Raw genomic sequence first — 14,246 nt, forward strand, 5'->3', positions numbered from 1 at the left:
AGATTATTTGAAGTATGAGAGGGATTAGAGAGGTTTATATATCTGATATTGAGAGAGAGAGAGAGAGACGTGAGGAGAAATATAAAGTGAGGTTGCTTGTTAACAATGTATAATCTTTTTGTTATTTTTTTGTTAACATTGGACTATCTTTTCAAACGAATAAAACTCACTTTTGCTAAAATATTATTCATATAAATTTGTAAAACAAATAAAAGAACGTTGGGTATTATTTTCCATTTTTTTATCATATTAAATTAAAAATAACTCTAATATTAATTATTTTTTTATTAATTTATATAAGTAATTGAATTACTTTCCATATCAAAATAATTAACTAATTTAATGATATAATCTAATTATTTATATTTTACTTTTCAATCTCATACATTTTCAGTGTGGAATTCCCTACAAAATTCTTTATTTTTTCATTTACGAATTTCAAAATATCAAAGAAATTCTCTCTTAGTAATTCTTTCTATATATCAACTTAATTAATAGATAATCCAAAGTGTATATATATAGGAATTAGGAAGTGAGTATTGAAAATTGTAATACGGCAGATATATAGAGTATGCTGCTGTGTGCATGAGTTGTATAATAAGATAAGATAGTACAGTTGGATTTTCTATGCCAATATATGGGTGGGAAAATTTCTGCAATCTTTAAGTAGGTTTTCCTGCACCTACGATTCAAAACTTAATGTTGACATGACTTCCATCTAATTTGATGATAGATTATGTTGTTATATTTACATATATTTAACATAAATATATAATAAATGGTAAATTTAATTACCTGTTCTGAATGAGCAAATTATATATATAAAATTTAACACATCATCTCATATTTGAAAATTAAATATTCGAAATATAAAGTTTGTGAGACTGAGACTGAATATTATGAGTGATTTAATATTATGATTGAAATTAATTTTAAAATATTGAATCTAATTTCACCTACAAAAATATTTTATAAAATATTATAAACCCTAAATCATTATAGAAGAATTTTTTTTTTAATAATCAATGCAAGACTTAACAGTTACATATTATAAATTGGTTAAACAGTCGTTGAGGGATTTTGCGGGCATAGCCCCTCCTAACTCTTTTATTTTTAATTTGATTAATTTTTTCATTATTATTTATTACTAATTTCATTTGAATTTTAATATATATATATATATATATATATATATATATATATATATATATATCTCCTCTACTTTCCAGCATTCTCAGCACACACGATATTGTGTACGGTACTTTCAAGAGGTGGATGATATCAAAATCCCATTAATCAAAGAAAAAAAAAATTAAGTGTGTAATTTATAAACATTTATATTGAGAAAATGTTGATTTTAGATTTTACAAATTGAAGGGAATCAATGATAAAACTTTTCACCATGGAAATTAGTTTTCGAGGAATATACATGTATTTTGATTCTATATTTTTTCATTTACAAATAATTAAGGAGGAACAGCTTGAATTTAAGTGCTTTATCTGCCAAAATGCATGAAAATATAAATATGTGATACTCATATATTTAACAATAATGCATTAACAATAATAAAGAATAAGTTATTTTATTTTATTTTTTTATAATTAACTTTTATTAAGATTTAAATTTGATATTTCAAAATTTTAAAAATTAATGACTTTACTATTATTGAATTAAAATTCATTGCAATAAATTGATATACTATATCCATATATTTTTTTATTTATCATTTTTTAAAAGTTATTTTGTCTACGTTGAAAAGATTAAGATGTATTTTTTTTAATTTTATCTTTATTATTACAAGTATAATAATAAACCCTAGCTCACAGGGAATGGATTTAATAATTATTTGTTAATTTTAAGAGTGGAAGATGACTAAGCAAATAATGTAGTATCCCTCAAGTGGACTTCATATATATATATATATATATATATATATATATATATATATATATATATATATATATATATATATATATATATATATATAAAGCTGCAATATTTTCTTACCAAGTCAAACGAGCAGACATCAATCGGCCTAATTAATATAATGTTAGTGACAATATTGTGTTGTGAAACCATCAATACGGAATCGTATAAAGCTCTCGGGAGGTAACATTTGGCTTCTTAATTAGATGAATCTAATAATTAAGAATTGAAATTTTAAAAATTAAGGGATTTCATATTATATCTGATTAATGTTAATGTTGAGAGAGTGTTTTGATTAAGATTAATAAGATATTACCATTATTTTTAAATAACAGATAATCTAATAATTACTTTTAATAAATATTTTACTTTAAATCACTATATAAATACTTAATCATTAATAACTAATAAGTAAATAACTATCAATTAATAAAATAATTGATAACTAATAAAATAGTCAATGGTTAATATTGTTGAACAGGGTCTAAAAAACATCAAAAGGATGTTTGCCCACATTAGCTCTCACCATCATATTAGCAAGCCCATCCATGATATTAATTTTTATCTAATATTAATTAGTAAATTTTAATTAATTATCATCGCATCTTGATTCTGTTTTTAGGTAAAGTTGGTATTTTATTAAATCACCCGATATGCACGTCTAGGGTTTTTGTCTTCAAGTGTTCCAGAAAGCTAGCTTTAAGCTCCCACCATATTTGGGGACAATTAAATAGTGATGAAGGCTCAAAAGAAATAATTATGTTTAGGCTTTAGAGTAGATTCTGAATCTAGCTAGCTGTTGTAAACCACAGAATGCGCAACAAATTATACATATATAATAAAATGATTCTTGAAGTTATTTATAATTTATGTTACTTAAATTTTGAATATATCTTTTATAAATTTGAATTATGATTTAATTTCGACATGTGTCTTTAGCTATTATTATTGATTTCGTTGAATTGTGATTATTTATCTTCCCACACGCTAAGAAATTTTTCATGCTTAACCAATGTTCCATCGCACTCCTAGATTTAGCACAACGCTTACTGCAAGAAAACTCGCCCATCCCCCATGACGGGTTGTGCACTCCACTTGTTGACCACGTATCAAGGGAATTGAACCCCCTTGCACAATGCATGAATCTTCAACTAGGATTTTTGATGAGTTATTTGTAAATTCAATTGTTATGGGTGATTTGGTTTTTGATAATTGCATGGCGTAATCTATTTTCTTTTTTAATGATACCATTTATGAAATTATTGTAGGATGTAGATGAGATGGCAATCGGTGAATATTTTTAGGTATTTCATTCGATCAAATTTTATTGAGATATGAATTTAATAATTCAAATATTTGAAATCATGTCTAATTAAATAAGATTGAATATTTAGTACATGTAAGTATTTAATTTCATTCTCTATTAATAAATGAGGAAATAATGATGCTACATTATTATTAAAATATTTTATTTTTAAGATTAAAATACAAGGGCTTTTTTTTTTAAAAAAAAATCTCTTAATGGTATGATGTTATATTTAAATTTGATTAAAAATTATATTTCAAGATTTTAAAAGTATGCTAGTGTGTGTATATATATATATATATATATATATATATATATATATATATATATTAAAATCATGAAAATATTTGTAGTTTGATGATAGAGTTTGGTTTGATTAAATAAAGAAATAAATTTAATGCATAAAAATTGATTTGTGATACTATATTGTTTATTTTTTTAATATTTACAATAATATAATATCCAAATTAAATTAGTTTTTACAAATATTATAGTAGAAAATATTAAATTTTATGATAGAATATTATGTTTCAAACTTTAGTATTTATTTTGAAAAGTGTAAGTCTTTATACCAAGTATTGACTGTCAATCAACAACTAATGGCGAGTGGTATGTTATACCTTCTTAAATTTTTTTTAAAAAAAGTGATATTATCACAGTTTCAACAATTTTATTTATATACACGTATTGACTGAAATATTTAAGTTTTCTTTTAAAGACAGTTATTTTAATGATTTATTAATTTTTTATCAACAACTCACATTTTCAATAACTTTATTCACTGAAACGTATTTACAGAGATGTTTAAATGTGTTTTTGTAGGCCATCATTTTAGTGACTCATTGATTTCTTAGCAACAAGATCATGTGTAGTATGATTGTCTTGTAAAGAATCAAATATCTAATTTGGTAACTTGTACATATAGACAGAGGCGAACCAAGCAGATACCTCAGAAGGCTCTAGTCCTCCCAATTTTTTTTTTAAATTAATATATTATAATTAAAAGAAATAGAAAAAGACTAAGCATTTAAGTAAGCCTTCGCCCCACATCTTTTTTAAATATTATATATAAAGTTAACATAATATAAATACACATTTTTTAAAAAATTGATATGATTTATAGTTCTTAAATCTCAATTCCTATAATTTCTAACTATGATTTATAGTTTAAGATTTGTAATTTTAAATAGCTAACTAGAATAGAATTTAATCATTTTAATTGAGATTCAAATATTTCACAATTTTAGGCATTATTATTTCATAAATAGTTATATTGTTACTTTTTAATATTAAAATTTACATTTTTTTAAATATATTTTTTTCCTTTTTATTTTTATCTTCAACATGTTTAAAATTTATGGTTTTTATGCTTCAATTTATAAGCAATTTATTGGCAATATTTTTTTATAATATATAGTTGGATACTGGTTGATAAAGTATAATCAATCTAGTATTTAAAAGATTATATTGCAAAAACTTTTTAATTTAAGGTACATGTACCAGTAAATTTAGGTGATAGCTGCCGGAAAGCTTAGTTGATAGTCTATTTATATAAATATTATATATTTTATGAATCTTAAATTTATAGTAAATTAGGTTTAGATAAGAAAAATTCTGACTTGAATACTTTCTATTCGTTATGCATTAACAATAATAAAGAATAAGTTATTTTATTTTATTTTTTTATAATTAACTTTTATTAAGATTTAAATTTGACATTTCAAAATTTTAAAAATTAATAACTTTAATATTATTCAATTAAAATTCATTGCAATAAATTGATATACTATCTCCATCTATTTTTGTCACGACCCAACCTATGGGCCGGACCGGCACTAGGACCTGGGCCAGCCTAAAGCCCCCGAGGCCCGTAGTAAGCCTTAACTATTCATTAACCCAACTCTAAGGCCCATTTGGGCCCAATATCAAGAAAACAAACGGACAGAGTCCGGCCATAAAATGGACTTTCCAACGGGGAGTTTTCGACTCACCCGACCTGTAAACACAATAAACAATCCATTGGGGAGCTCAGCTCACCCTCCACATACTCATCAACATAATAATAAATGGGAGCTCAGCTCCCTCATCCAATCCATCAAACAGACTTAAAATATTAAGTTTACAGGTCCAACATGAATATAATATTACAGACCAATTTCAAATAATTACTGCTAACACATGCGGAAATTCTAGGAGTAATTAAAATTACACAATATTGATAAACAACCTGCGAGGTAAAAAGGCAGGTTAACCCAGAACAAAATATCCTCCTGTGGCCTGTAAAAATTTTTGAACAGGAGTGAGCGTTCGACTCAGAGAGTAAAATATCAATTTTAACCATAATCTCTATAACTATCTAAAACTAATGCAACCTGTGGAATGAGGTGCAACATCAGCAATAAATTCACATCATAGCATCAAAAAGGTAATTTGGAGCACTCACACACCCTGTAGTATCAATCATAACATATGGGAGCTGATCCCCTATCTGACTCTCTTAAATCCAACCTTGGTGCGATGAATTACTCAAGCTCGGACTTCCACTTAATAACCAAATCGAGGGTCCCAGAATTACTCAAGCCGTGACTACCCTCGAAGGATCAGTCCCAATTACTCAAGCCGTGACTATCCCGTCATATCCATAGTCCTCACCACATCACACGCACGCCTTCGCTCGCAGACTGCTCCAAATTACCACAACAACATCCATGGCACATCAACAGTTATGAATGCAACATAAATCGTGCCTAGAGTTTAACTACATAAATATATGCATATAAGTGATGCATGGGCATGCTTGAACATATAATAATATCGAAATTACAATTAAAATTAATATTCTACTCACAGACTTGACGACAATCACTGTGGCGGCTGGGCGGAGGAAGAAAGCTGTCCAGGCTCACCTGACAATTTTATTACAATCATTTAATAAATCTAACTCAATACAAACAAAGAAAAAGACCAATACGTCCTAAGTCGTGCCGAAAATCCGGCAGAGTCTCCCCTATACCTAGGACCTACCCAACCTGCAAAAGGGCTCAAAACACACTTCTATACTCACAATCCATATATCCACAACTCAATCACATCACACAGCCCCTCCTGGGCCCATCAAATCAATCATCCGTTACAATATATAAAATTTCAATTTAGTCCTTATAATTAACCATTTTTGCAAAAACTGCCCAAATAAGTTCTAAAAATTCTAAAACTTTGCCCCGCGGTCCTTAGCAACATCACTAAGCTATTGCAAAAAGAATCGTAATTTTCTAAGCTACCACGAATATTTTATGGATTTAAGCACTAGAAAATTACGAAAAAGCAAGGTTCGGGTTTACCTTTTCAGATTCCGACTTGGAAGCGCTCGGGATGCATGACAATGGGGGGGTAGCCAAAACCTCGGTCCAATTGGAGACTTTTCCGGTAGGTGAGTGCATGCGGCCGGAAATTCACAGATCCGGACAACTGTCGAATTTCCGCGAATTGAGGATACCTACACGAAGCCCAATAATAATATATAAAAAAAATCAGGGGTGTTACATTCTTCCCCCCTTACAGAAAATTCGTCCTCGAATTTTACACAAGGCAGAATAAAGTACATGATTACACATTGAACAGATAAGGGTACTTGCTACGCATGTCCCGTTCTGACTCCCAGGTGCACTCTTCCACTGACTGGCTCCTCCACAAAACCTTAACTATAGGGATCTGTTTTGATCTTAGCTGTCTCACTTGGTAGTCTACTATGGCTACAGGTTGCTCCTCAAATGTCAAGTTCTCCTTTAGTTCTATTACATCCGACTGTAGTACATGAGAAGGATCGAGAATGTATTTCCTAAGCATGGAGATGTGAAACACGGGATGAACGTGAGAAAGGTTGGGTGGTAGCTCCAACCGGTAGGCAACTGCTCCAACTTTATCAGTAACCTCAAAAGGTCCAATATACCGAGGTGCCAACTTGCCCTTCTTTCCAAATCTCATGACTCCCTTCATTGGAGAAATCTTCAGGAATACATAGTCGCCCACTGCAAACTCCACATCCCTCCGTCTGGGGTCTGCATAACTCTTACGCCATCTTGAAAAGCTGTTCCCTGATTAAAGGAACTATCTCTGAAGTGTACTGCACTAGGTCTACATCATGCACCTTCGCTTCCCCCATTTCCGTCCAACACAGAGGAGACCTACACTTTCTTCCATATAGTGCCTCATAGGGCGCCATTCCTATGCTGGAGTGATAACTGTTGTTGTAGGCAAACTCCACCAAAGCTAGCTGATCATCCCATTGACCTCCAAAATCCAAAACACTCATGCGAAGCATGTCTTCCAGTGTTTATATTGTCCTTTCGGACTGTCAATGCATGCGAGGGTGGAAAGCCGTACTAAAGTTCAATCTGTGTGCCAAGTGCCTCCTGCAACTTTCTCCAAAGCGAGAAGTGAATCGGGGCCCTCTGTCGGATATTATGGGCGGAACTCCATGCAATCGACTATTTCTCGAATGTAGAGCCGGACATACTTGTGCCACAGTATGTAGTCTTCTGAGTAAGAAGTGAGCTGATTTGGTCAAGCGGTCTACAATTACCCATATCGAATCATATCCTCGCGTGGTACGAGGCAACCCAGTCACAAAATCCATAGTGATCATTTTCCACTTCCATTCTGGGATAGGGAGCTCTTGCAACTTCCCTGACGGTCTCTAGTGTTCAAACTTCACCTTCTGACAAGTTAAGCACTTCGACACAAAGTCTGCTATGTCTCTCTTCATGCCATTCCACCAATAGCTATCTTTCACATCATGGTACATCTTGGTGGAACCTGGGTGGACACTGTACAGTGTGTAGTGTGCCTCTCGCATGATTTCATTCCTGAGGTTGTCCACATCGGGCACACATATCCTAGAACCTTGCACTAGGGCACCATCATTGGCAAATCCGAACTCACCACCTTCACCTTGCTGTACTCTTTCTATAATCTTCATCAATTGTTGGTCTCTGTGCTGGGAAACTCTAACTCTGTCCCTCAAGTCTAGCCTCACTGAAAAGTGAGCCAACGTATCCCTCATCTGAAAGATCTAGGATTAAACCTTGATCTATCAACTCATGTACCTCCTGAATCAACAGTCTCTTCTCTGCTGAAATGTGCGCCAAACTGCCAGAAAATTTTCTGCTTAAAGCATCTGCTACTACATTGGCCTTCCCAGGGTGGTACTGGATGGTGCAATCATAGTCTTCCAGAAGCTCCATCCATCTCCTCTGTCTCAAGTTTAAATCCCTCTGTTGGAAGATGTACTTCAAACTCTTATAGTCGGTGTATATCCCGCACACTTCACCATATAGGTAGTGTCTCCAGATTTTTAGTGCAAAGACTACAGCCGCTATTTCCAAATCATGGGTGGGATAGTTCTGCTCATGCCTCTTCAGCTGCCTTGAAGCATAAGCCACTACTTTTCCATTCCGCATCAAAACACACCCTAGGCCAACTCTGAAGGCGTCACAGTACACGGTGTATCCTTCACCGCTCATAGGTAGTGTTAACACAGGCGATGGTTAGACACTCCTTATCCTCATCATTATAAGCGACTCTATCGAGCTCTCTTCCTGTCCTTTGGATCTTATCCACTTCCCTTTTCCTATTTTTGGTATTGTTGGTATCTTTTCAACCTGCTGTACTTATTCCTTAATTTTAGTCCTATCTCATCCTTACACCTTTTCCTTCAAAGATGTCTATCCCATCATCAACTTTAACTTTCTTTTTATTTCTTAGTCTTATCTTGATTACTAGTTTCATTACTTCGAGAATTCTAACCCTATGATTTACTCCTACCAGCACATTCTTCACCTTATGTAACACTTATAATTACCCATAGAAATTTTTTTTTTCTTGTATCCCCTTTTTTCCAACTTAACTATCAGAACATTATCATTCCCTATCAGCCTTAGTAGGAAATTGCTTATCCTGGATGAATATGAGCCCCATAAACTATAAGTTCCATCTGAACTAACACGGCTGTAGGAAATATGTGTCATGCCTTAATTCCAAACAAGATACTTCACGTGTTCATTCTCCTTAATATAATCATATATACTGCCCATAGCTTTCTAAACTTCAACCTCAAATTACCCATCAGCAACAATTTCATCTATTGAATCTCAACCATAAATAGTACTTCCTCCAGCTCATAGTTTAAAACGGTGGCAAGCCTTGGTAGCTAACTCCTTTTGACTCATGTCATTACTCTGTTCGTCCTTTCATACTTAATACTAGGTATGCACTTACTGTCATTCTCATATCAGGAAATTATGTATGAATTTGTGCCTACCAAACTCTCAATAACTAGGTCTCCTTGACTCAGTTTCTGTTCCTTATATAACCTTCTAGAACCAAAAGCACAAGCTAAACTTGAAAAGAAAGAAAATATCCTCTTATATTCAACTACACCCGATTATCATATTATAACTTTTCACCTAAGTTTCTTGGTCTTTCTCTCCAAATTTCATCATCTCCTAGCACAATTATGCTCTACCTATAAGGTATCATCTGCATGAACCCTTTACCGTACCATTTTCCTTCTTGACATAATATTTTATAATTTATTAACTTTACTTATACTCGACCTATGATTCATATCTATCATCGTTTTTATTGTGCCCTTAACTTTTGTTGATTCCTGAAAGATTTTTCTCACTAATAAATTCTTCCAACACTAATTCCACCCTTATCTAGGGTCATTAATTTGATCCTTGAACTTTCTAGTGATTTATAACCATCCATACTTGTCACTTTTTATTCTACCCCTACTGTTGCTCTGTCGTTATTGCTTCACTGCAAAGTGATTCTGTTGATCACACTAAAAATGTTTGCCTGACATTCATAACGAACCTCTAACTACCTTCTCACTATCTCAAAAGTCTAACCTAAAACCTATGTGTCATTATCTATCATTCTTTTCCTCTCATCATACCTATTTGATCCCTTAGACTGACTTTTATTCAACTTACTGCTTACTAACTTCTCTTTCTCTACCTATTTAGGTAGTCCGCAATACCATCGCACACCTTATAACATTTACTCATTATTATTGTATTCCATACCTCCATCACTTTTCTCACTAATGTGGTCCCATTTTGGATTTTCCATCCTTGTCATTCTCCTTGCCAAGAATAACACTTAGCCTATCCTATATCTTAACTTTGTTCCTTTTATTATGCGCTCTTTAGGTTGTCCTTTCATTTATTTCCTTTGTCTTACCCAAAATAGAACTTGACTATTCTATCCACGGTTCCATTCTTCTTCATAACATAATAGATGTACTTGCTAACTATATCTTTCAGAGTCTCTATCGCGTTATCATATGTCTGTGCTACTCAGATTTGGTCCTTTGACCACTCTAGCTAGTACTTCCACTAGCATTTAGATTATATTGCATCTGCAATCAATTGTCCAAACTTTCATTCTGCACTTTCTTTATCCATTAGCCTTCTGTGATTTATTTTCGCTAATTTATTACTCTTAACACTATTATAATTAGATTATACTATTGTTTTGAATAATTTGAAATTAGAAAGGAACTCAGCAAATTACAGTCATACTTTTATTGTATGATCTCTATTCTTATCCTTTAGCTTACATAATACCCTTACCACCTCAAGAACTGATTCTGTAGTAATTTTATTTATTTGTTATTATTATTATTATCCATGTTTACTCAATTAGCCAAAACTTAAGGTTCCGGGCACTCAAACCTGTCATCCAATTCAAAGGATTTACATCCATCATGATCTGATTATATATGATTCCTATAATGGAACTTGTATCCTCTCCAGGATACCCGAGCCAACTACTGTCTACCACACTCTACAGTCCCATCTGGGACACTATTTTATTGGTCACCATTATTAGTAATAACTTTCGATCCCTTCTGAAAAGATAGGACTATACCATAACTTGCTGCAACAAAGGTACTACATTTACCACCTTGCCCAAAACCATGTCAAATTAATGTCTCATTTATTATATCATAGCTCCGTAAATCATCAATTCATAGTTTCGACCTTCCCTAGGTAGTAGGGTTGTACTTTATTCCATACTGATACACACAAAGTATACTATTCTCACTCTATAGGTGTCACCTTTACTTTGCAACTAGTCCGAAACCTGCAGTCCGATGGCAACTCTTCATCAGTAACTCTAGCTCATGCTAGGGTAATCGAGTCACCGACTCTAGTTACCACCCAACTGTGACCTTCGATATTCTAGCTCTAGGCTCTTAACCAGAGTTCCCAACTCCTCTGCAGATATAAAACTCGTGCGGTATTCTTGTACCAAAGCAGTAGACTGCAACATCCTCATCATAAGCACTACAGGAAGTACGCACTCTACACAATAATCTCATGTCGGTCATGTCTGCGACTACAGAGCAGACATCGAGAACATTGTATAGTTACTACGATACGTCCTGACAGACTAGGTCTCCTAATTTCTTATCTCTCCTAAATCTTCTATTATCACAAACTTATTCTGACTGGGTTATCTACTGATGACTGCCAGTAGTGGTATCCTCATCCTTATCTAGGGCAACTGTACTTTTAAGACTCACTTTTATGTACTCATGTCTTACACGAAATGGGCACACCATTTAAACCCATACAGACAAAAATATAACATTTCTTGGAGTACGTATCCTCATGATAGACCTCACATGTCTACTAACTCTATTTCACATTTCTGTGTACTCCACGAAAATCAAGACACTAACTGAGGTAATCTTATATTTCCCGAGTTATAACGTAGAATCTAGAAACAAAGAATTACAGGAAAAGACGAAACAAAATCCTATACTCCGCATGTGACTCCTAGTAGACTCTTCCCAACACTTAGATAATTTTTCCCTATGAATCTGGAGCCTAAGCTCTGATACCACATTTGTCACGACCCAACCTATGGGCCGGACCGGCACTAGGACCTGGGCCAGCCTAAAGCCCCCGAGGCCCGTAGTAAGCCTTAACTATTCATTAACCCAACTCTAAGGCCCATTTGGGCCCAATATCAAGAAAACAAACGGACAGAGTCCGGCCATAAAATGGACTTTCCAACGGGGAGTTTTCGACTCACCCGACCTGTAAACACAATAAACAATCCATTGGGGAGCTCAGCTCACCCTCCACATACTCATCAACATAATAATAAATGGGAGCTCAGCTCCCTCATCCAATCTATCAAACAGACTTAAAATATTAAGTTTACAGGTCCAACATGAATATAATATTACAGACCAATTTCAAATAATTACTGCTAACACATGCGAAAATTCTAGGAGTAATTAAAATTACACAATATTGATAAACAACCTGCGAGGTAAAAAGGCAGGTTAACCCAGAACAAAATATCCTCCTGTGGCCTGTAAAAATTTTTGAACAGGAGTGAGCGTTCGACTCAGAGAGTAAAATATCAATTTTAACCATAATCTCTATAACTATCTAAAACTAATGCAACCTGTGGAATGAAGTGCAACATCAGCAATAAATTCACATCATAGCATCAAAAAGGTAATTTGGAGCACTCACACACCCTGTAGTATCAATCATAACATATGGGGTGATCCCTATCTGACTCTCTTAAATCCAACTCGGTGCCAATTACTCAAGCTCGGACTTCCACTTAATAACCAAATCGAGGGTCCCAGCGAATTACTCAAGCCGTGACTACCCCTCGAAGGATCGGGTCCCAGCGAATTACTCAAGCCGTGACTACCCCGTCCTATCCATAGTCCACACCACATCACACGCACGCCAACTGCTTCAAATTACCACAACAACATCCATGGCACATCAACAGTTATGAATGCAACATAAATCGTGCCTAGAGTTTAACTACATAAATATATGCATATGAGTGATGCATGGGCATGCTTGAACATATAATAATATCGAAATTACAATTAAAATTAATATTCTACTCACAGACTTGACGACAATCACTGTGGCGGCTGGGCGGAGGAAGAAAGCTGTCCAGGCTCACCTGACAATTTTATTACAATCATTTAATAAATCTAACTCAATACAAACAAAGAAAAAGACCAATACGTCCTAAGTCGTGCCGAAAATCCGGCAGAGTCTCCCCTATACCTAGGACCTACCCAACCTGCAAAAGGGCTCAAAACACACTTCTATACTCACAATCCATATATCCACAACTCAATCACATCACACAGCCCCTCCTGGGCCCATCAAATCAATCATCCGTTACAATATATAAAATTTCAATTTAGTCCTTATAATTAACCATTTTTGCAAAAACTGCCCAAATAAGTTCTAAAAATTCTAAAACTTTGCCCCGCGGTCCTTAGCAACATCACTAAGCTATTGCAAAAAGAATCGTAATTTTCTAAGCTACCACGAATATTTTATGGATTTAAGCACTAGAAAATTACGAAAAAGCAAGGTTCGGGTTTACCTTTGCCGATTCCGACTTCGGGAACGCGCTCGGGATGCATGACAATGGTGGGGTAGCCAAAACCTCGATCCAATTCGGAGACTTTTCCGGTAGCTGGTCTGTCTGGCCGGAAATTCACAGATCCGGACAACTGTCGAATTTCCGCGAATTGAGGATACCTACACGAAGCCCAATAATAATATATAAAAAAAATCAGGGGTGTTACAATTTTTATTTATCATTTTTTAAAAGTTATTTTGTCTATGTTGAAAAGATTAAGATTTATTATTTTTTTTTAATTTTATCTTTATTATTACAAGTATAATAATAAACCCTAGCTCACAGGAAAGGGATTTAATAATTATTTGTTAATTTTAAGAGTGGAAGCAAATAATGTAGCATCCCTCAAGTGGACTTCATTAATATATATATATATATATATATATATATATATATATATATATATATAAAGCTGCAATGTTTTCTTGCCAAGTCAAACGAGCAGACATCAATCGGCCTAATTAATGTAATGTTAGTGACAATATTGTGTTGTGAAACCATCAATACGGAATCGTATAAAGC

General features: G+C 33.5%; 1 long non-coding RNA gene across 1 annotated transcript; it reads right to left on the minus strand.

Annotated features, from left to right (window-relative positions):
• Positions 1–11,952: 11,952 nt before the first annotated feature.
• LOC131179160 (uncharacterized) lies at positions 11,953–13,890 on the minus strand. The gene is made up of 3 exons (XR_009148139.1): positions 13,686–13,890; positions 13,193–13,250; positions 11,953–12,630 (listed from the first exon to the last, which is right to left on the minus strand). It is a non-coding gene; the product is annotated as an uncharacterized LOC131179160 (long non-coding RNA).
• Between the last annotated feature and the right edge of the window lie 356 nt (positions 13,891–14,246).

The sequence above is a fragment of the Hevea brasiliensis genome, chromosome 4 (genome assembly GCF_030052815.1).
Source record: "Hevea brasiliensis isolate MT/VB/25A 57/8 chromosome 4, ASM3005281v1, whole genome shotgun sequence".
NCBI lineage: Eukaryota > Viridiplantae > Streptophyta > Magnoliopsida > Malpighiales > Euphorbiaceae > Hevea > Hevea brasiliensis.